The sequence below is a fragment of the Trichomycterus rosablanca genome, chromosome 1 (assembly GCF_030014385.1).
Source record: "Trichomycterus rosablanca isolate fTriRos1 chromosome 1, fTriRos1.hap1, whole genome shotgun sequence".
In the NCBI taxonomy this organism is placed as follows: Eukaryota; Metazoa; Chordata; class Actinopteri; order Siluriformes; family Trichomycteridae; genus Trichomycterus; species Trichomycterus rosablanca.
The window spans coordinates 45,760,082-45,785,040 of NC_085988.1; the positions used below are offsets into that span (position 1 = coordinate 45,760,082).

The 24,959-nt window shown below is 38.3% G+C and overlaps 1 long non-coding RNA gene across 1 annotated transcript in view; it reads left to right on the forward strand.

Moving 5' to 3' along the window:
• Positions 1 to 6,167: 6,167 nt before the first annotated feature.
• Positions 6,168 to 24,959, forward strand: part of LOC134311851 (uncharacterized) — a 171,842-nt gene continuing 153,050 nt past the window's right edge. Inside the window, exon 1 of the long non-coding RNA XR_010011487.1 lies at positions 6,168 to 6,512. This is a non-coding gene — a long non-coding RNA (uncharacterized LOC134311851). The remainder of the gene's footprint in view (positions 6,513 to 24,959) is intronic.

Here is a 24,959-nt window from a genome sequence, read left to right on the forward strand (position 1 = left end):
CCACAGTTAATCCTGTTGGATGTGGTTTGTCCTTCTTGGTGGTATGCTGACATTACCCTGGATACCGTGGCTCTTGATACATCACAAAGACTTGCTGTCTTGGTCACAGATGCGCCAGCAAGACATGCACCAACAATTTGTCCTCTTTTGAACTCTGGTATGTCACCCATACTGTTGTGTGCATTGCAATATTTTGAGCAAAACTGTGCTCTTACCCTGCTAATTGAACCTTCACACTCTGCTCTTACTGGTGCAATGTGCAATTAATGAAAATGGGCCACCAGACTGGTCCAATTTAGCCATGAAACCTCCCACACTAAAATGACAGGTGTTTCAGTTATTTTGTCCAACCCCTGTATATATATATATATGCATAGGTTGATTGTTTATTTCATTTTCTTTAATCGCTTTATCCTGGCTAGGGTTGCATTAGGTCCTTCACTGTAAAAGAATGGTCGCATGGCAGAAATACCATGGATAAGGGATATTCAAACTATATTTGAATACACTGGCATGGTTTGGGCTGGATGATTACTTAAATGCATCACTTATATTAAAGACCCATAAAGCCAATACGTTTCTCATCTCTTTACACACATTTTTTTATTTTAAACATCATCTTGCATCTGTCCTATCACTACATCATTTACTTCAGCTTTCATCCAGCAGCCTCAGCATTGTCAAACTGACTCACTCAGGCCTGGCTGTCTCCTTCCTCTCCCACGAATCTTTGGGGCAGTGCCCACTTACTTCCCAGACAGCTGAATTTGCATAACCATAAATCACTCACCACAGATGGTAGAAACGCACTGCACAACAAGACTCCGGTGTCCTGCCAGGTCATGCACATTCCAGCTGCCAGGCTGCTCTCCCTTAGAGGGAGACTTAAAGTTATTCCACAGTCATCACAGGGGTCTGGAATTCTTTACTTACAATTGACCAAACGCTATACAATTAATGAATTCTGAAAAATTCAAAAATGTATGGAATCCCAGACTTATGTCATTGACAAAGGTCAGCACAGTAACAGCAAAAGCAAATAACTGTGTAGGAAATGTTAGTTAATGTCCTGTGAGAGATGTTTTTAATAATTATGTAAATGGTTCAAACTAAATAAGATGATTTCTTTCTTTCTTTCTTTCTTTCTTTCTTTCTTTCTTTCTTTCTTTCTTTCTTTCTTTCTTTCATGGACATGAGAAGAACATGCCAAATTTCTCAAAGACAGTGGCCAGCGATGAGGGTTAAATCCAGGTCCCCAGCACATTTGTTGCTGTGCAGTATCAGCTTCACCAGCAATGCCACTATGTCAGCTGTTAAAAATAGAAGAAAATATAAGCACAAATAATATAATATAATATATAATAATATAGTTTCTATTAGAATACATCGGCACACACAAGCTTTACAGTATTTGTGATCTTATCGTCCACGCCAAACCATAATACCAACACTGCATTACAAAAAATATTTATTAACCTCCAACTCACTACAGAACAAAACAATCCCTGCTGGTTGTGTTGCCAAATCCACTTGGATTCATTTATTTTTCTCTTTGATTTTACACTGCACATTAGCGCACAAACAACTTTGATCGCTCGCTACTTGTTAACATGCATTTTTGGACGTGGTATCATTAAACCCCTTGTCACTTCTCACGTTTGTTTTTGTGATAAAACATAATTTGGGAGACCAGAGAAGCTCGCCTGCGATTCCAGTTGGTGATAGATCGTGTAGTGTGAAACCCCCTATCGCCGATCAGTCGTGTAGTGTGAAAGCCACACCGACTTGAAAGAGATCCAGTTGTGTAGTGTGAACTGTACAGTGACCTGACGACTTGGAAAGTCATGTAGTGTGAATTTGGCATTAGTAACAATGAACTGTAGAAATAGCAATCTTAAACTAATAGAATTTAAGAATTTTTAATACTTAATAAACTGTAATATGACTTTTTGCACCAATTATTTTACATAATTTACTACGTTAGAAAATAAAACTAAATATTAAGTGTGTCAAAACTTGTTTATGTTCTTAGCTGACAGAAGTAAAACTCAATGTAGTTGTCTTCTCAAGGTTCTATGAGTTGTGCATTCTATGTGTTGATTTGCATTTCTTCTTTATTTTTTGTGAACAATGAATAAGACTCCTGACTGATGCCTGTATAATTTTATGCACTGCATTTATGCCACATGTATAATTACATACATGAGTAGCTGTACAGGTGTGTATATACACACCAGAATAAAAAAAACTGAAAAGGATGCACATCAGCTGTAGTTGACAGTCAGTTTACGAATATTTTGTGCTAATGCTAAACAGTAGGGCATCAGGTAGTGTGGATGCTACATATAACCAAGGTTTTGGGGACCTTGCTTGCAGTTACACTCTGGTGAAGAGTTTTGCATTTTCTCCTCCTGTTTGTGTGGGTTTCTTCCAAGTATGGATGAAGTGGTAACTGAAGATAAATAAAGGATTAAATAGATGACAGAGAATAATTGTTGACTTTGCACTGACATTTATACATCTGCTACATTTATACATCTGCTGCATGCACTCAATTGTAGAGTATAGTATTCCCATGAACGTTAAAGACAGCTTGGAAAATATTAAATCTAAACACTGAGTGCATAATCATTGGTTTAATTGGGTTGTTGAACTTTTGAGCTATGATGAAGACTGCACACTTTACTCTTCATGTGAGAGCTGAGAAGCTATGTATTATGCAGAGCGATTTTAGGGGTGACAAATGACAGGAAAAAGTGACAAACACCTGAAATTATAGAGAAAGGCATAGATCAGGGGAAAGAGAGATAATTTCTAAGAACGTAACTCTAAAATCGACAAGTACAGCAGGAACTTGGTGAGTGATCTACACTGGTGCCAAAACTATTGATTGCAAACTTCATATTTACAACCACATAGTGGGCCAAAGAACGGTGCAGTATATTGCTCTTTGCTGACAGAAATCGACTATTTGCAATCTTATAACCGTTGATGTATACCGCCCAGGCTGTTTCATCTTCACAGGTGGCTAGGGGTGGCAGATTAAACTTGGCACACTATAATCTGTTAAGTAATGAAACAGGTGCAAGAGGTTCATGCCGATCATAGAAAAATAAATGTGTCAAAATATAGACAAAAATAAATAAATAAAATAGGCAAAAACCAAACTAATGTAAAAGTACAGTATATGTTTAAACCAGTTTAACCAAAAACATCTTAGAATTACTAGTGTAAAAACTACTTATGTTGCATAAGACTATAACATGTGCGTTTGGATGAGCAAGAACAAGATAAAACCTGAATTCAACAAACTAGACTTTAGACTAGACTCTAGACTATTATTCAGCAATTCAGCAATACATGACACATCTTAGCATTAACAAGTCTTAAACATACACACACAAAACACAGATTATCCAAATGCAGTATAAAACAGTGGCGGCTGCTGGTCTTTCAAAGACGGGAAGCTCATTGTCGGCTTACATCATAAAATTTGTAAATTTATTTATACATAAATTCTGCCCTCCGTTCCTTTTCAAGAAAATGGCCTGAAATGGGTTGCAGTTTGTCTTTCGACTTCACTCACAAAATCCGCGATGGGACTGAAGCTCCTAGTAAATTAGTGATGGTGTAGATCTCAAAATAGCTGTCAATCAAAATGGGATTCAGCCTTTCGACTGATCCTCCAATCGTCTTGCAGAAGCTCAGCGTCCAGACCCACCCACAGCTCCATTCACCCCCAGAGACGCTCAGCATCTGGGGGCAGGACAAAATCGTGGCATTTATCCAATGACCGGCCAGTTTCGAAGCAATGAAAAAAACCCTTCCATGCAGCCCCATTGAAGTGAAGAGACGTTCAGCTTCTGCGGGCAAATGCATTGACGCTAAGGGAATGTATGAGAAGTTCGAGTCAGTCGATTTGCGATAAGTAGCTGATTCTAAACGAACTCGTCTTCGAGATGAACGTGTTGTAACGCATTTGTAGTCAATGAAATGTTAACACAACTGTACATATTTCACCATTTAATGTTTGACATTTTAGGGGAAGCTGAGCTTCCCTTGCAGTCTTAGAGAAATCGCCACTGGTATAAAACACACATACAGTGGATTTACAAAAGTTACACACCTTTGCATATTGACTCTTTACAGCCAAATAACGTTAAAGTAGCATGCCATCTTCATCTCAAAGAAGATACATGGCCCCACCCACCACATCACTGGCACCATCTCCATTGCTGTCCAGTCCCCAACAAAGTTCCTAAACTGACCTTGAAGTGCATCCTTTTTGATCCCTATGGTCTTGTGGAGCTGGCAAACGAGAAGAACTGGGCCCTGGGGCCTCTTTCTGCAGTCTTGGGGGGTGCACGTGATAAGACAGTATGTCCCATCTCGCTCGTGCACAGGTTGCTTTTAATGTTCTGCAGGTGCCTTGTGGCCTTGCCATGTGGCACCAGAGCAGCTGCCGCTGCTCAAGCCCTCTGGTGACACCGGTACCACCACAGAAATGGTCACCTTAACCAATCACTTCCGCAGAACCACTTTACTGGGCTTTATCAATAAGCGCCCCCCCCTTAATGTCTCTGGTCCACCAACCTTTAGCCCTGGTCATAATAGTGCCATTGATTACAAACACAATTCCGACCAACCTGTTGTAACAATGTTCCTTTGGCAGATTTGCCACATGGGTGATGGATGCACTTACAGTAATATTCTGTAGTAGTGGGTTTGAACCTAAAGCACTGCCAGCATAGAACATCGGTTCTCTTCACTCAGCACGTAGACCACACCCTGGGTAATATAGCCCAGTTTTTTTGCAGCACAGCGGGCTAATTCACCCACTGAGCATCAAGAACCAACCTGTATCTTTTTCTTCTTCAAAGACAACCCCATATCTGATTCTAATGTAACTTATGGGGAGGGGTCATGAGGGACAACTCAAGCAAACACTGATACATAGAAAGAAATGTTGTAAATAAGTATTTCTGAGATTGAGTTCAGCACTAGCAGTACGAAACACACAAACTGTAGGTTTACAACAGTTATGCTACCTACGATCTGTTGAGAATAAACATTTGTATTTTTATGTACTAGTGGTATTTTTATTTACGGCATTTAGCAGATGCCTTTATCCAAAGCGACTTACATTACAGTTACAGTATGCAGTCTGAGCAATTGAGGGTTAAGGGCCTTGCTCAAGGGCCCAACAGCAGCAACCTGGTAGCGGTGGGGCTTGAATCAGCGATCCTCTGATTACTAGTCCAGTACCTTAACCACTAGGCTACAGCTTGCCCATCTCATCAACACCACAACACTAATAAAACAGGATTAGATTTATGATTCGAAATTAGAAGTGGGGCAGCACGGTGGCTTAGTGGGTAGAACTGTCGCCTCACAGCAAGAAGGTCCTGGATTCGATCCCCAGGTGGGGCGGTCCATTCTGTGCGGAGTTTGCATGTTCTTCTCGTTTCTGTGTGGGTTTTCAATTCACTGAATTGCCCTATAAGTGAATGGGTGTGTGTGTGTGTGTCTGCCCTGCAATGGACTGGCGTCCCGTCCAGAGTGTTACTGTGTGCCTTGCTCCCATTGAAAAGCTGGGATAGGCTCCAGCACCACCCCCCACCCCGGTCCTAATTGGATAAGCGCATAAGAAAATTAATGAATGAATTAGCAGTGGTGATGACCTTTATTAGCAGCTAGCTACCTGGCCTGCCCTAGTGGAATGACAATAGACGTAGCAAATTGTTATGCCTACACCTGCACCTGACCATTTTGAGACAGTTGGTCTCGCTCATCTCACTTGCATCTCTTCTCTTCAATCCATTGCTCATTCTTTCATCTCTCTCTTTCTATCAGTGCCTTCCTTTGCTGTGTTTTAGCCTCTCTCACTTTCTCCTAATGCCTTCTTCACTCGTTTTCTCACCTCTCTTATTCTATCAGTGCCTTTCTCATCCCCACTCTCTTTCTTAGCCTCGCTCTTAGCTCTATTTATCGATGCCTCTCTCCTCCTCTCTCTCTCGTTCAGTGTCTCCCTCACTCACACTTTCGCATCTCTCTCTCTTCTCGCCTCTCTCTTTTTCCCTTAAACCCCTCCCGCAGCCGTGTCGTAGGACCAGTGGGCTACACTCTTCTCCCTGTGCGCTTACCGCGTGGTACCCGGATGTCTGTGCGAGCGAGCAGGTCTCGCATCCGTCGCTGTACGCGCACGCACACACTTAGACACGCGCGCGGGAACCGAACACACCTGGGCACGTCATGTGACGCGCTACCTGGGCGTGGAGAATCACTGACTGTTATGTGTCAGATGCTTTTGTGTTGAGAGGGAAGCTGAAGCTGAAGCTCTCTCCGCTCTCTTTACACTGCGTAATACTGCCATTGGCGCCATGCGTTTAAAAAGTAGGATGTGAACTTTCTGCTTCAGCATCGCGTTTGGGGATCTATTTCTCGTGTTGTCTTTTGGAAGAGGAGAACTGAGATCAGGACGTGTTTGTGCCGCTACTACTGTTCGTTCCAAGGTGAGTGGGTGTGTGTCTGTGATTTGTGTTGTAACTAATCATTCAGTTGAAATGTTTATGAATATATATTCCTCCGCGGTGGCGTGAGATTAAGCATGGGTTTACAAAGCGGGCAAGTTCGCTCAGAACTAAGCGCTCAGATCGTAAAGGCTGCAAATCAGATACTTGATTCCACATGTCTGCCTGTTATCAGACAGAGGAGGATGAGGATAAAGACACACAAAGAACAACGTATCTGACAGCAGCAGCGGTGAGGAGCATTAGGAGAGGTCGTAGTAACCCGTCCGTGTGGAGTCAGAAGGGCATAGACGTCTTCTCGCCAAACCACATTGTTGCCAGATTGCGCGGATTCCTACTTGATTAGACTATTTAATTCACACTCAGTGCTTAGCGAAATACTTTAAGCATTTACTTTGTTAAGTACAGAAATGTACTCGGTTAAAGTAGTATTACAAGAACTAAACCCACACAGACACGGGGAGAACATGCAAACTCCACACAGAAAGGACCCGGACCATTCCAAACCCAGGATCGCACCAGTGGCGTAACTACTGGTGCGTAATTTTGGACCCCCTCAACAAATGTCATACATACAAACAGTGATATATATATATATATATATATATATATATATATATATATATATATATATATATATATATATATATATATATATATATGTTTCATTCCATATATATCACTGTTTGCTATATATTTCCTGTTTGGCTTGCCATAATACATGCATAATACGTGCAGCCATTGGGGGTCTGTAAGGTGGGTGGTTGAGTTTATGTCGTGGAGGGGCCCCCCTCTGCCATGGGCCCCAGTGCACCTGTCCCCCCTTGCGCCCCCTGTAGTTACGCCACTGGATCTAACCCTTCTTGCTGTGAGGCGACAGTGCTACCCACCGAGCCACCATGCCGCCCCTCAGTGTTTAGCAAAATAGCTTAAGCATTTGCTTAGTTAAGTACAAAATTGTAGCTCGGCTACAGTAGTATTACAATAACTAAACCAACACTACATCAGTTATTATTAAAACATTTTCTGCTAATTCCAAACAGTTTTTATACAACTACTGCCACTTAAATAAATGATAATAATAGAATATTTAACATATAAATGCGTTGGAATTGGCACTTATACTAGTATTAGTACAAAATGACATTTTAAAAGTCTGACTTTAACAAATATTTATTTATTTATTCATTAGGATTTTAACGCCAAGTTTTACGCTCTTTTGTTACATTCATGACAGAAACAGTAGTTACTCCTCACACAAGATTCATTAGTTCACAAGTTTTAATGTCAACAATTTTGTACCTCCAGTTCACCTCACTTGCATGTTTTTGGACTGTGGGAGGAAAATCACGCAGACACGTGGAGAACATGCAAACTCCACACAGAAAGGACCCGGACCATTCCACCTGGTGATCAAACCCAGGATCGAACCCTTCTTGCTGTGAGGCGACAGTGCTACCCACTTAGCCACCATGCCACCCCTCAGTGTTTAGCAAAATAGTTTAAGCATTTACTTAGTTAAGTACAAAATTGTAGCTCGGCTACAGTAGTATTACAATAACTAAACCAACACTACATCAGTTATTATTAAAACATTTTCTGCTAATTCCAAACAGTTATATAAAGCTCTTATACCACTACTGCCACTTAAATTAATGATAATAATAGAATATTTAACATATAAATGGGCTGGAACTTTAAAAGAACTTATACTAGTATTAGTTCAAAATGATATTTTAAAAGTCTGACTTTAACGAATGGGTGGCACGGTGGCTCAGTGGGTAGCACTGTCGCCTCACATGAAGAAGGTCCTGGGTTCAATCCCCAGGTGGGGTGGTCTGAATCCTTTCTACTGTATGTGGAGTTTGCATGCTCTCCTCATGTCTGTGTTGGTTTCCTCCCATGCAAGTGAGGTGAGATACTTTTGAAAATTGTCCATGCCTGGGTTTGATATAACCTTGTGAATTGGTGAATCTTGTGTAATGATTAACGTCATGTTCTACACACTTTGGTTACATTCATGACAGAAACAGTAGTTACTCATCACACAAGATTCATCAGTTAACACTATAATTTAACACTAGACAATCAGTTGGATTATTGTAAAGTTAAATTAAATTGTTAAATTGTTTTTAAACACAAACACAATACCAACTACACCTTTTTGCAAGACTTGTTGGTCAGTCAAGTGCACTTATCAGTATGTACCCTAAGTTGCAGCTCAGACTAGGCTGTGCATTCATTCATTCTTGATTTTACCTGTACTGTACGTTTAAGAGACTCACCAGGGTAAGGTGCCTTGATCATAAACGTATTTGGTTGTTTTGAGTTGAGTCCCAGCCATTAGATTCAATGCACATGCAAATTGAATGTGGCAAATAAATAAATAAAAATATTGTAAATGTGTACTTTTTCACATACTCCTTATACAGCTACTCAGCTAAAGTGTTTATAAGAAATTACTACTTACAAGTGAAAGGGAACTGCACTATGATCTTGCTTCTGAGAAGTGTGGGTAAACTAAAAGCATTACTGCTTGTAGCAATGCTACTGCCTAGCATATTACATAAAATAGTCTTTAGCTCACTGGTACAAATTGCTGGTTACATTAAACTGACAATGGGATTGTGTTTGTTTTGGAAAAGGGACTTAAATCTGGCAACCTTGCCATCTTTAGCATTATGTTTGAAAAAGGTAGTTATTTTGATTCAAACTTAGGGTTAGTAGACAAATATTTTTAGCTAATCTGTCTATCCTTTATTTTGTAACATTGGCTTTTTAAGATCAGAAATAGAAAATAATTACCCTACAGAAGTAGTTTATGGTTAAGGAACCGGTTCAAGTTTCCAACCTTCTAAATTATTAAACACATTAAATAGTGCAGGTTGGTGACATGGAGGTGCATCATTCTGCTATAGCTCCAGAAATGTAGGTTTCATCCCTGCATCTAGTTACTGTGTGGAGTTTGGTATGTTATCTCTGTCTCTGTGTAAGTTACCACTGAGTATTTATTGTACTACCATTTTCCAACTGGATACAGTTTCGCTCTGCTTAATTGTCCCTACATGTAAGAAAGTGTGAGTCAGTATGTGATACCTTGGAATGTCTTAAAATGTACTAGTAAAAAAACACTTTTTTAAAATGGCAGATTACATAGGAATATTTGCATAGAATAACAAAATATATAAATATTAAAGTAAAAAGTAGGCTCTGTGGTTTCTGCACAGACTCAGGGACCTGAAGTCTTAAGTTTGGTACCTAGGCACTGATCTACTTGTGTTCATGAGGATTTCCTTTGGGTACTCTGATTTTCTCTCAATTAATTTCCAGTAGGTGGACTGGGTCCTTAATTGTCCATTGATTAGTAAATGAATAAGAAAGTGTTTATTGGGTTGGATTGGTGCCTTGTCCATGGTGTAGTCTTGCTTTGCATCCAGTGTTTTTCAATGAAACCAGTATCAGAAAAAAGAGCTTATGAAAGATAGATCAGTAAAATCCGATGGTACCAGGCATTCTTCATGGTATATGTTAAGAATAACATAGATTTCCACATGGGATAAAGGAAAATGCTTATTCTTATTGTGTCTCTGGTGTGCAGTTTAGCCCTGATTTTTATGTGCTGTTGTGGGTTTTCACTGGTTGCTCTGTCTTTGTCCCAAAAACCAAACATTAGGTGATTTGCCCACTGAAAATCACTTTTAGTTATGAGTAAATGATTGGTATATGTAGATTTCCCAGAAATTGACTGTTTCTATCACAGTGTCTGCACCCAATCTGGATCATTGTGGAGACCTTTATCTAAGAGTGCTCTGTCATATAAAGTCCCTATTTTGTTTGCCATGCTCATTATTTTGTGTGTGTGTGTATACTAAAGTCAACAGAAAAGCCCTTTTCTGCACTTGGTGTTAGTGCTAAAAGGAAAGGATAAGACAGTAGGTTCCATTCAGGGATGTTTTGAGGTCATGTGCTGTTTGTCTGTATTTTCGGCTTTTGGCACCCTATAACACTAAAGCGTTCTTTCTGTTAAGCTCTCTAAATTGTGCCCAAAGATGAAAAAAAGAAAAGCTCGGTCACATGGGAATTTTACTAATTAAATGACATTAAACATGAGCTATTATAGAAGAGATGGATTAAAAAGAGGATTAGATTCCATTGCGCTTTTTAAATGTATTATTATCATCTGCTTTGGGTGATTCACTAATGGACAGCAAAGACAGTTAGTCATTTACACCAATCATTCATGTGTCTTTAATTCATATGAAATGATCATTTGCAATAGGATGTGACTACCTGCTGCCAGAAAAAAAAGCAAAAAAAAGCAAACAATGTTGTTTCAAGGTGAATTTAAAGCAACCTTATACCAAAACTACATTGATTGTAGGTTTTCTAAAAACCCTTTTCTAAAATACATTAAGCATTAAACATTTTGATACTTGTTTGACAGTTTGGGCAAATTTCAACTCAGCATAGGTTAACTGCTTGGGTTTCCTTTCTGACCTTGACAAGAGACCACTGTACCATGTAAATTTTTATGTGTGCAATCAAACAAGCCTTATTTATAAAGGTCACTAGCTGTAGTCAATTATAATCTCTAATAAGGAATTTAGAGGCCATGACACAAAGCTATTTGAAGTTCTAGAATATTAATTTAGTGTGAAACAAAGGTCTAGGTTGTTGTACTTTCCTTGCTGTTCTATCTGAACTTTTAAAATTAAAAGGAGAGCAAGCCACCAACAGACACTTAAAATGTAACTGTATAGTACTCACTGTACACTGTTCACTGTACCTGAATTGCAGAGGTATGTGGCCACTGTCAGAGTTTAAAAACAAAACAGAACAAATAAGAAAAACAGCCTCTTATACACACAGCAATAACAAGGACAGTTAAGCCACATAACACTAGCATATAAGCTAGTTCCACATTATCGTTACCGAGTGTTATTAATGTGCTTTATATCAATCATTAACTTTTTTTAAATTTTGTGAATTTCTGTTTGATTACAGTGATGATAACAGATTTGCATTTTGCCTTTTGCATTTTACTTGTACAATTAGTTTTTGATTTCTGAAAATTCCTGGTTGTCAGATTTGGGGGTTTTCAGCCAAATTGGGCTCAATTCAAAATTGTTTTGCATAGTTTGTACCTACCTCCGAAATAAAAGGGCATTCATTATTTAGATAAATAAAAGATAATCACAAATACAGTATTTTTTTTTTTTTAAGAGAAATAATAAAAGGAAATTTGTCTTCAATTTCAGTTTAAAAAAATCAAGAAAGAAATTGTAACGTGAACCCAGTATCGTGAATCGTATCTCATCGGGGGTGATTCACTAATGGACAGCAAAGACAGTTAGTCATTTACACCAATCATTCATGTGTCTTTAATTCATATGAAATGATCATTTGCAATAGGATGTGACTACCTGCTGCCAGAAAAAAAAGCAAAAAAAAGCAAACAATGTTGTTTCAAGGTGAATTTAAAGCAACCTTATACCAAAACTACATTGATTGTAGGTTTTCTAAAAACCCTTTTCTAAAATACATTAAGCATTAAACATTTTGATACTTGTTTGACAGTTTGGGCAAATTTCAACTCAGCATAGGTTAACTGCTTGGGTTTCCTTTCTGACCTTGACAAGAGACCACTGTACCATGTAAATTTTTATGTGTGCAATCAAACAAGCCTTATTTATAAAGGTCACTAGCTGTAGTCAATTATAATCTCTAATAAGGAATTTAGAGGCCATGACACAAAGCTATTTGAAGTTCTAGAATATTAATTTAGTGTGAAACAAAGGTCTAGGTTGTTGTACTTTCCTTGCTGTTCTATCTGAACTTTTAAAATTAAAAGGAGAGCAAGCCACCAACAGACACTTAAAATGTAACTGTATAGTACTCACTGTACACTGTTCACTGTACCTGAATTGCAGAGGTATGTGGCCACTGTCAGAGTTTAAAAACAAAACAGAACAAATAAGAAAAACAGCCTCTTATACACACAGCAATAACAAGGACAGTTAAGCCACATAACACTAGCATATAAGCTAGTTCCACATTATCGTTACCGAGTGTTATTAATGTGCTTTATATCAATCATTAACTTTTTTTAAATTTTGTGAATTTCTGTTTGATTACAGTGATGATAACAGATTTGCATTTTGCCTTTTGCATTTTACTTGTACAATTAGTTTTTGATTTCTGAAAATTCCTGGTTGTCAGATTTGGGGGTTTTCAGCCAAATTGGGCTCAATTCAAAATTGTTTTGCATAGTTTGTACCTACCTCCGAAATAAAAGGGCATTCATTATTTAGATAAATAAAAGATAATCACAAATACAGTATTTTTTTTTTTTTAAGAGAAATAATAAAAGGAAATTTGTCTTCAATTTCAGTTTAAAAAAATCAAGAAAGAAATTGTAACGTGAACCCAGTATCGTGAATCGTATCTCATCGGGGGTAGATTGTATTGTTACATCCCTACTTCATAGTAAAGTTGCATTTATCAGACCTTAGAATTAGTGAGTTAAAACTTCATTCCTCATTTATGACCTCAGCATGTCTAAGCTAGATGTCAAAGTGTAAAAAACATAGATGCCTCCACTGAGATTTAGAATCAAAAGCTCAGGAATAGGTATGTAGTACTGTCATATTTTGATTGATCTAAAGTAAATACTACAGGAATTTCATTTAAATGTAGATTATTTCTTTATTATTATTGTTAAAGGTCTGAGCATGCTGACATATCATACACCTAACATTTGATTAAAGAGACTGCTTCTTTGTATGAATTCTCAATTGAAGGACATATTTAATTTATTTATTTAAATTTTTTTGGTCAGAAGTTGGGCATTCCAAGCTATTGTCTCTTTGACAAGAGCATCATTAAGGAAAATATTATATTAAATTAAATATTAAGGAACTATAAACAAGTAATGCTTGGGTGGAGCAGTGGTATATTGAATCTCAGTGGCCGGCTGTCATCTGCACAAGCATGATTAGCTATGACCGAGGGTGGTGGCTTATACCTTGTGATGGATTGCTTCCCTGTCCTGGGTGTTCTTGCATTTTGTGCCAAGTGACCAGGATAAACGTGGAGCCCACCAAGCATTTCTGTTTTATGTTTAAGTAATATGATGTGTCCTCAATGTAAAAACCACAAAAAAGGGGGCAGTGGTTAAGCAGCACATCTGGCGGCTGGGATCTTACTGTGTCATAATTAATTTATTTAGGTTGCTAGCACACTTCTGTTGTGTTGTGATGTTTGCATCTATTACAGTCTTTTGATGTGCTTTTACTGATGTAATCTCTAAGATATATTTGATTCTGTTTAAACATGTGATTGGTGCTGACCACATGTGATCAGATATCTCAATGTGGATCTTATAGCCAGATTTAAACTGAGCGTTTCATGTGTATGCATTCATCAAATTGCTGGTAGTGGCCGTGATTGCTATTTTTCCAGCAAGGAGCCGCCACCACAATCACAGGCCATCTGTACATGCATCTCTCATTCCCATTTATCCCACAGACACTTTCCCAGATCCTTATTGTAGTTCATTTTCAGAGCTTATCAGCTGTTCTTGGAATGGATAGAAAAGTTGGTTTGTTCCTTATCAGAGCCGCAAAGTGATGATGAATGATTCCACAGTGCTGCACAGCTCAAAATGACCCCATTCACCTTCAGTCACTGCTTGTTTCAAGCCTGTCTTCATAATGTCTTTGCTGTCATAATATAGCCATTACTCACAAGCAAGTCCCATCAAAGATTCCAGCTTTTATTTTTTAACAACCAAATACCTGACATTATAAACCTAACACACAAAGCCTTTTTTGTTAGGTATTTTACCCGCGAAAACACATAACTTCTTGTTTACAAGTAGCTCACTTTTCAAGTGTGTAGCATTACTCTTCTGGAGTGGCTCACAACAGAACAAGCTGTATTTTACCTCCTCTTTTTACTGGCGTCAGTAAATAGCTGTCATTTTGGGATCTGCTGAATCACTGTGTGGTCAGAATTGTTTAATTCCCAATGACTCACTTTAACAGGAGAACGAGAATGCTCACCAAATCACGTGCCAGACCAGGGATGTAGGTTGAAAACATCACTTTTAGCAGCTTCAAGTAAGCTTCCATTAACAAGCTTTTATATTCTGGCTTTAGTCAAGGTTCACAAGCAAACAAAATGTGCGTCATTTGAGAGTACAAGGACAACATAGGCATTTGATAGTCTTCAATTGCAAACTTGTTTAAGGTGTATGCTGTAGAATTCCGTAACAACTATAAGGGGGAAGGCTGTGTGAGATTATCGTTTCTTTTAAAGCAAATCTTTTTTCACAACAGTGGTAGCTAGGCTAAGCTGTAGAGTGCTGGCTTACTTTAAATTTAATAGTACAAATAATAATAAAATATTGAACAGTGTGCTGTTAAGACATCTATATAAGGGATGTCAATAGGAGACTGTCATTAGTCAGCAGATAACTGACAAGTTGAACCATTGAAATAGCAACCAAATCACTTTGTGTTATGCACACAAGGCTTTAGACTTAATTTAAACAGAGGGAAACACATCTGTAGCAGACAAGGCAGCATTGTGGCAGTTACATTTATCACTATTAGCCCAAGTTAAATTTTCAGAGCCAAGGGTACAATCACATTACAGCTTTTCCTTTGCCAGCAATTGCATGCTTAGCGGGCATATTGCCAAAATGTAAGCAGGTTTAGGGTTTTGTTAAATTGCTTGAACATTTATTAAACTGATAAAAGTACATAGAAAATTGCATTGCATTTTGAAAAAAACAGTAGAATGTGACAGAGAAATATTAAGTTAATTAGTAAAAACACTTAAAACATTCTTTGGCCTTTTGTTTGTTAAATAAAGGGTCAAGTGAATTAAGAAATTACAGATTTAGGCCACTCAGGTGGTGCAGTGGTAAAATACGCTAGCACACCAGAGCTGGGATTTCGAATACATCGTATTGAATCTGGGCGACCACATGAACAACTATTGGCTGTTGTTTACAGGGTGAGATAAGCCGGACCAGGGTTCCTCATAACTGATGCAATTACGACCTCTGCTGGCTGATTGATGGCGCCTGCACAGAGTTGGGGAATAATGCTGATCAGGTTGTGGCTCTCCGTGCACAAGGCTGATCCGCATATGAACTCGCCTCATGCAGGGAAAAAGATGCAGTCGGTGCTGCACACGTGTCGGAGGGGGCGTGTGTCAGTTGCGAAGCAGCAGTGGAGGGTTGTATCGTTAGAGGTGAAGCGTAACACAACCAGGGTAATTGGATACGACTAGATTAAGGGAGAAAATTGGGGGGAAAAAGAGAGAGAGAAAAAAAAAAAAGAAATGACAGATTTTAGTTTTTATTGCATTTTTTAAAACTGTCCCTTTTCTGGAAACCATACTGAACCTTTTTTAATATTTATGTTGATGTTTTTGAAGAATAATTTAAGCCACACACTGCAAAACAGTTTTCAAGTACCTAGACATAGACTTTTCAAGTTTGACTGAATGGGCATAAATTTTCACAGACACACTCAGAAGAAGGTCTGGTTTCCCTGGACTTACTGGACGTAATGCAGTGACGTAATGCAGTAACACATCCCAGACAGGGCGCTAATTCATCTCTGGGCCTCAATGTCCGATCAGCCAATAGCACCACTGGGGATTCAAACCCTGGAACCCACAGATAGTGGGCTAGTACAGTTTACCACTGTTCCACCTGAGCACTGCATATAAATAATTTTCACAAAATCATTAAGACTGTGTTTGTAATTGGTTTAATTTTAAAATGTTTTTTAAGATTTGCTATAGAAAGTTTCAATATGTTTTTCACTAGGTGATTTGACATAGAATGACCCCTAGAGCACTCAACAAAATAGAGTAAATGTAGTAAATCATGCAGGAAAATGGAAATGGGTAACCTTTAGAACAGAGATGGATTAAAGTAATACTGTTTTGGACAGTCAGTTCATTTACAAGCGTATCAAAACAGACGTGGACAATGTTAAAAGTGTATTAGTTACTGTGGAGGTATGCTTTCTCCTTTTTATTCTCCTGTCTAAAGTAATTGGCCAGTAAAGATACATTAATGTGGGTGGGCACTTAAGCTCTCCTGCTGTGAGGAGAAAATGCATTTAAGAGTTTCTGTCCATAGTGAAACATAAAAATGAGCCATTACATAATTTCTGCTGGTTTTGATGCATTTGTTGAAGCATATAGTGCCAAATCCCCAGTGGTTTCTTACCCTCTTATGCACTACATCAACACCACATAATGGCTTCTAAACACGATGTAGTGCATTATGTAGCCAGTAGTCATTTAGGATTCGCCATACTGTCTGGCATTGCCAAAGTTGTTTAGATACGCTATCTGTTTAGCCATTAGGATCTTACACATAATTTGTGTTTCCCCTTGTCCAAACTAAAACAAAAAGAAAACAATACTGTCAGATTTAGCCCATTTGAATTTAATTCAAGTTTTTGTCAACAGACAGTTTTTATAGAGAAATGTCTAACAAGTATATGCTAATCTTGCTCAACACTGTGATTACATTGCACACAAACTGTGATTAAAAATGTTGAATTTATTAGCATAATTCATGTATTAGATGAACAAATAATCAACACTTTGTCTCATATCCACCCATAAGTACCCATACATTGGTAACAAGGAAGTTGCGTAATAATGAGATGTTTTATGTTAAAACTTCAATATTTTCTTATTCTTAAATTCCTAGATAGTGTTCATTAAAATATATTATAAACTGATCTATGTAGGAAATAGTTTCCAGCTGGTCTTATGTAGCTCTATCATCCTAGGTACTGACTAAATATTATTACAGTGGTATCTTGTAACTCAACATCCTCTAAACTCTAAATCTTTGAAACTCAATTCCCTTTGTTAAGAAAATTTGTACCCTTAAACTCAACATTTCCCTTAAACTCAACATGTTCATTTATTTATTTAATTTCAGATTAACAATGAACAGTCGCTTTGTTAAGCACTTGGCTTGAGCGGTGCAGTAATACGTCATCAAAGTGCGCATATGAGACAAATCTGCATTTGTGTGGAATAACTGTCAAATCCACTCCAAAGCTCCACATGTATCTGTGTTTAGCTGTATTTTTCTCCTGTTTTACTTTTAAACTTGTGTTATAACTTGGGGTTCTGAGAAATCATAAGAGAGTCTAAAACGCTTATCGTTAAAAAGCAGCTCAAAAGCTAATGTGCCGCTTCTCATGTGAATGCGCCTTTACTGAATGGAATATGGTATTCCAAGATCAAGCATCTTCACAATTACGAAGTATAAAAAAACAATAAAAAAGTAGAGGTAAAAATGTCAGTGTTTTTATATTATAACTGTGTTATTTTCAGTGTATAAGTGTCAAAAACAACCCCATTATTTTACATTAGCCTGAAATATATGCAGTTTCACGGGACCATTGAACACATTAACAGGTTTCCCATACATCCTTATGGAAAAAAAAAACCCCTTAAAACTCAACGCCTTTTAAACTCAACGCCACTCCCAGAACCAAGGGACCACTGTATATATGTAAATGATTAAGCCATTGAAATATTTAAAATAAAGCCACACAGATTTAGAGCTACAATCTGGGTAGAACGTAAATATAGCAAAACAGAATTTTTATATCAGCACTTCTTAGCCAGTATAATAGTTTGTCAGTGAACATTTCTAGTTTTAAAAATAACGATTCCCCTTTACTGGAAAGTACCATCGACTGCTGACTAACTAAATTTTCTAATTCAACCAAAGGGCTTTTTCTTACCTTTACCTTTGCTACTACTTGTTAACTGTTTACTTATCGCCTCCTTCTTTTATAAACATGTTGCTATTCTGATGAACAATGATTGCTTTCAGGAATTCAGCTTGTTTATGGACACACCTTAGGACAAAAAATAAACCAGGCTTTAAAAACCTTCTTTGCCACCATTAGTGGGTTTCTGAATGTAACTTTTAACAACTTCTAGATTATTGTGTTAAAGCAGTTAAATATATTTCCAGGCAGGAAGGATTGCTAAGTGCTAGCTTTTATCTACAATGGTTTTATCTGAAAATAATGTCTTTCTAAATGGCTCGTTGGAACATCATTTTTCAGATTATGTTAATGTTATTAAATGTAAATCTCTAATTCCTCTGTATTGTTGTATTGTGGTATCATGACATTGTGTCATAAACATTGGATATAAAGTCTACACACCCCTGTTACAATATATACAATATATACAATATATCTTTAATGTGTCATTTTATAGTTTGTACAATTACAACCTCAAATCAGAAAAAAGCTGTGACAGTATGGAAAAAGTCTAAAGGCAGGAATGGATCTATATTAACAAATTAAATGAAGCTGACCAAACAAAACAGTAAAAATATTGGGTTCATACTGTCTGCAATGAAATAAAAGTTAAAGTAAATGTAAGAGACTCTGTTTTTTATTTTTATTTGCATTCCCCATACTGTCCCAACTCCTTTTCAAAAACAAACTAAAATCTTTTTGGAATGTGGTCAGCCATAACATTAAAACCACCTCCTGTTTCTAAACTTACTGTCCATTTTATCAGCTCCACTTACCATATAGAAGCACTTTGTAGTTCTACAATTACTGACTGTAGTCCATCTGTTTCTCTGCATGCCTTTTTAGCCTGCTTTCATGCTGTTCTTTAATGGTCAGAACCCCCACAGGACCACTACAGAGCAGGTATTATTTGGGTGGTGGATCATTCTCAGCACTGCAGTGACACAGACATGGTGGTGGTGTGTTAGTGTGTGTTGTGCTGGTATGAGCGGATCAGACACAGCAGCGCTGCTGGAGTTTTTAAATACTGTGTCCACTCACTGTCCACTCTATTAGACACTCCTACCTAGCTTGTCCACCTTGTAGATGTAAAGTCAGAGACGATCGCTCATCTATTGCTGCTGGTCATCTTCTAGACCTTCATCAGTGGTCACAGGATGCTGCCCACGGGGCGCTGTTGGCTGGATATATTTTTGGTTGGTGAACGATTCTCAGTACAGCAGGGACGGTGAGGTGTTTAAAAACTCCAGCAGCGCTGCTGTGTCTTATCCACTCATACCAGCACAACACACACTAACACACCAACACCATGTCAGTGTCACTGCAGTGCTGAGAATGACCCACCACCCAAATAATACCTACTCTGTGGTGGTCCTGTGGGGGTCCTGACCATTGAAGAACAGCCTGAAAGGGGGCTAACACAGCATGCAGAGAAACAAATGGACTACAGTCAGTAGTTGTAGAACTACAAAGTGCTTCTATATGGACAATGTAGAAACAAGGAGGTGGTTTTAATGTTATGGCTAATCGATGTATGAAGTGGCTTTAGCTGAAATGGTCCTTCTTGAAACATATTGTGGTATGTGGTATAAATGGGAGCATACCTATTATTAAAGAAAGTGCAATTTTAAACAATGAGGCTAGTCAGAAATGAAGCGTAGACTGGTAACTTAAACCCACACAGAAAAGAGTCATGAGCCTATCCTCTTTATTTGATCACTTAATCTGGATCCTTTCCTTTCCTGAGAACAGAAGTTGTAAGATTTGTTTTGTGCCCTAGGGTAACCCTTACCTCACTTTTGTCATTCATTCACTCAGATGGAAGAGGCTCAGTTACATCTGATAGCAAACCCTTGTGGGAAAAGGCAGGCGCGAGGTGAGATCACATGTATTTTCATACTTTGCCACCAGCAGCTGGCTCTGACGGTGCTTCACATGCTCCCGGCTTTCGTTCACATCCTTTTCTTCCTCTTTTTCCTACTCCTACACATTCGCCCACTTGACATCCATCGTTTTTTTTTTTTTTACACCACCCTTGTATACTCTTATACCTTGTTCAAACTGTTGCACAGTGAGTGATCCAGGAGCGCTTCACCATATTATATAATCCTACAGGAATTTGGTTGCGTTGGAGGTTTTGACTTTGTGTTTGATGAGAATGTCTTGGTTTATTTAAAAAAAACTCCCATATGCTTCACGGTCAAGTAAGTAAAGGGATGATCCATGAAGTGTGGGCAGAAACTACATAAGCACACATGGATTCAAACTCAGCCTGGAGGGTCATGAGTTTTTGGTTCAAAGGGTTTGGTTACAAGCATGAAATAGGGTGTCATGGCAGAGTTAGCCTCACAGCCAAGTGTGAGAAACACAGTACAGCCATAGCTACTGCCTCTTTCCCTGTCCCCAGAGAATGAGCTGGCAGAATGGCATGCAGGACCTCTGAGATCCTGCTGCACCTCACATGTCCTAGTCAAGTACTGTATAGACTGGATATGTTTTGTTAGTGGCTGCTTTACTGATGCAGACTATAAAAGGTCCACCGGTCAGTGCATATTGCTCTTACAATATAAAAATAAGACTAAACCTAAGAAATTATTTTCAAAACAGTTTGATTCTAAAAATAGTTTTGAAGAACATAACTCCAGACCGGATTTGTTTACATTCCTCCTGCCTTGTTATAAACCTTTCTCTCCACCTTATCCGTACTGCTCTCAAATGCAAACATAGCAGACTCTTGTTAAATGGCTATAATCTGAAAATACTACAGTTTCAGGAAGAAAATTCTACCTTACATGTTTTCAAGCCAAATAGTATGCGCAGTGCACTACAAATAATTTTTCCTCTGTACTTTTAAAAATACGATTCTCCTTTTTTCCAGAAAATGGGCATAAACTACACCGATCAGCCATAACATTAAAACCACCTCCTTGTTTCTACACACTGTCCATTTTATCAGCTCCACTTACCATATAGAAACACCTCATAGGTCTACAATTACTGACTGTAGTCTATCTGTTTCTCTACATACCTTTTTACCCTGCTTTCACCCTGTTCTTCAATGGTCAGGACCACCACAGGGCAGGTATTATTTAGGTGGTGGATGATTCTCAGCACTGCAGTGACACTGACATGGTGGTGGTGTGTCAGTGTGTGTTGTGCTGGTATGAGCGGATCAGACACAGCAGCGCTGGCCACTCACTGTCCACCCTATTAGACACTCCTACCTAGTTGGTCCACGTTGTAGATGTAAAGTCAGAGACGATCGCTCACCTATTGCTGGTGTTTGAGTTGGTCATCTTCTAGACCTTCATCAGTGGTCACAGGACGCTGCCCACGGAGCGCTGTTGGCTGGATATTTTTGGTTGGTGTACTATTCTCAGTCCAGCAGTGACAGTGAGGTGTTTAAAAACTCCAGCAGCATTGCTGTGTCTGATACCAGCAAAACACACACTAACACACCACTACCATGTCAGTGTCACTTCAGTGTTGAGAATGATCCACCACCCAAATAATACATACTCTGTAGTGGTCCTGTGGGGGTCCTGACCATTGAAGAACAGCGTGAAAGGGGGCTAACAAAGCATGCAAAGAAACAGATGGACTACAGTCAGTAACTGTAGAACTACAAAGTGCCTCTATATGGTAAGTGGAGCTGATAAAATGGACAGTGAGTGTAGAAACAAGGTGGTGGTTTTAATGTTATGGCTGATCAGTGTAAAACTGTTTGTCATTCTGTGTTGTGTTTTTGATGTTTATTTAATTATTTATTTGCAGTAATTTTATTTGCATCAAGGTTAAAGTGTGTCTGGTGGAAATAAACATGGAATAAGGTGGCATTCTTTGCAGTGGTATGTTTAAGTTTGAGAAGTAAATGTTGCTTTTCAGGACTGGAAGACATCTCCAACGAGCCATTTTTGATCATTTAAGTTGTTTGTGGGTATAGTATGTACACATTACATAGTAACGGACAGAGCTGCTAGACCCTCCTTAGGGTTTGTCAGTGCCAGATATTAACAGTGTTGTATACAACTCCCAGAGGTTGTCTAGTACTCCTTCAACACCAGCTTGCAGCATTAAACTTTTATTCTGCCTGTCAGCAACACATAAGACCTATTTTCTTACTGGAAATAGAGAGAGATAATGGTAATATTGAATTTAACAGTAGTCTTGTTTGAGTTTTAACTCTTCATTCAGCATATTTACTATTTGACACTTATATTTGGTGGTGTCCAAAACCACATTTAACCTATGTAGAGGTGTTTCTATTTTGTTGCTATTAACCTCCAAAAATAAACTATAAGGGATCTTCAAAAATTTTGGTTGAGCACATAGCCACTGATGCACCTCTGCTTTTACATCATCAGCACATAAAAATCTTCTTTCCCTTAAAACTTCATTGAACGGTCCAAAAAGGTGGAAATCAGATGGCGCTAAATGCAGACTATAAGCTCTCTCTCAGTCTCTCAGACACGACCAATTACTATTCCTCCCACCCTCACTGTTTCCAACCAAAATATACAAGTGCAGAAACTTTTTGAAGATCCCTCGTACAACCTGGAATCCTAATCAATAGAAAATTCACCCAGTTGGCTGGTAAAAAAGTTCCAGTACTACCTATAAAAGAAAAAGACCCATATTGTACAAAACATTATATTTTACATTAGTCTAGCACAATCCTGCTTTCTCAGTTATTTTCTCAAGATTTTTCCATTTTCTTGAGAGAAAATTAGTCCTGCTTTGGGTTTAACAGCTTTTCAAAGCTCTTATCCCAGACTACAACAGTACTAAAAGCCTGTTTTCACAGCTTGATATTTACTGTGATTTTAAGATGCCTACCTAAACGTTCATAATGCAATTGAACCGACAATAGGTTGATGCATTATTTTGAGTTGAATGACTAAGCTATCTGAAGCACTGAGGCATTCTTTATTTATCACAGTGTAAAAAAATACATTTATCACCCAGACCCAACTCAGTTGAATAGATAAGTGCAAAATGATAGATCCACTTCATGTACCTGTCACCCACACTGCCACTTTTCTTGCTGTGATATTTTCCCCTTTATTTTGGAGAGGCATTAGGCAGAGCACTGGAGGGTGCATTTCATTTTCACAAGTGTAATGCTCCTGCTAATCCTAAAACTGCGCAAATAGCTCATGTTTTATTATTTTCATTATCATGTCTAGAATATGACTCCGAAATTTCAGCTGGGTTAGGTGATATTTGTCTAGTGTGTTTATTGTTGTCTCTGAGGGATTAATTAGGAAGAAAAAGAAAAGGTTAGATGGAGTCATAACTACTGTGACAGTTAAATGACGGGTCAGATATCTGGCAACAGCTGGAAACCAAGGTCACACCAACCTGAGAGGTATGTGGGGTTGCTGGGATGGAGAGTATCAGTTAGAAGCTGTGAAGGGATTGAATTGTAACTCTTGTGTGAAATAATTCATTGAAGCTTAATATGAATATGAGTAAAATATTCATAAGTTGTGTTTGCATGACCTGACTCATAAACAGTCATTCACAAACAAAAGAAAATGAAACATGAATGAAAAACATGACTTATAGTATATTTTATTATTGTTTTACTTAGGATGGACACTTATTTAAAATTGTGATTATTCAAATGGATTATATTATTGTTGTATTTTTCTAATTCAAATAACCGTAATATCTGAATAGTCCATGATAGATAGATAGATAGATAGATAGATAGATAGATAGATAGATAGATAGTCATGGCCGAAAGTGTTGGCACCCCTGAAATTTATTTCTCCCAGAAAATTATTGCAAATACACATGTTTTGTTATACACATGTTTATTTCCTTTGTGTGTATTGGAACAACACAAAAAAGCAGAGAAAAAAATGCAAATGAGACATAATTTCACACAAAACTCCAAAAATGGGCCGGACAAAATTATTGGCACCTTTTCAAAATTGTGGGTAAATAACTTTGTTTCAAGCATGTGATGCTTGTTTAAACTCACCTGTGGCAAGTAACAGGTGTGGGCAATATAAAAATCACACCTGAAACCAGATAAAAAGGAGAGAAGTTGACTCAGTCTTTACATTGTGTGTCTGTGTGTGCCACACTAAGCATGGAGAACAAAAAGAGGAGAAGAGAATTGTCTGAGGACTTAAGAACCAAAATTGTGGAAAAATATCAACAATCTCAAGGTTACAAGTCCATCTCCAGAGATCTTGATGTTCCTTTGTCTATGGTGCGCAACATAATCAAGAAGTTTACAACCCATGGCACTGTAGCTAATCTCCCTGGACATGGACGGAAGAGAAAAATTCATGAAAGGTTGCAACGCAGGATAGTCCGGATGGTGGATAAGCAGCCCCAATCAAGTTCCAAAGAAATTCAAGCTGTCCTGCAGGCTCAGGGTGCATCAGTGTCAGTGCGAACTATCCATCGACATTTGAATGAAATGAAACACTATGGTAACAGACCCAGGAGAACCCCACTGCTGACACTGAGACATAAAAAAGCTAGACTGCAGTTTGCCAAAATGTTCGTATGTAAGCCAAAATCCTTCTGGGAAAACATCTTGTGGACAGATGAGACCAAGATAGAGCTTTTTGGTGAAGGACAT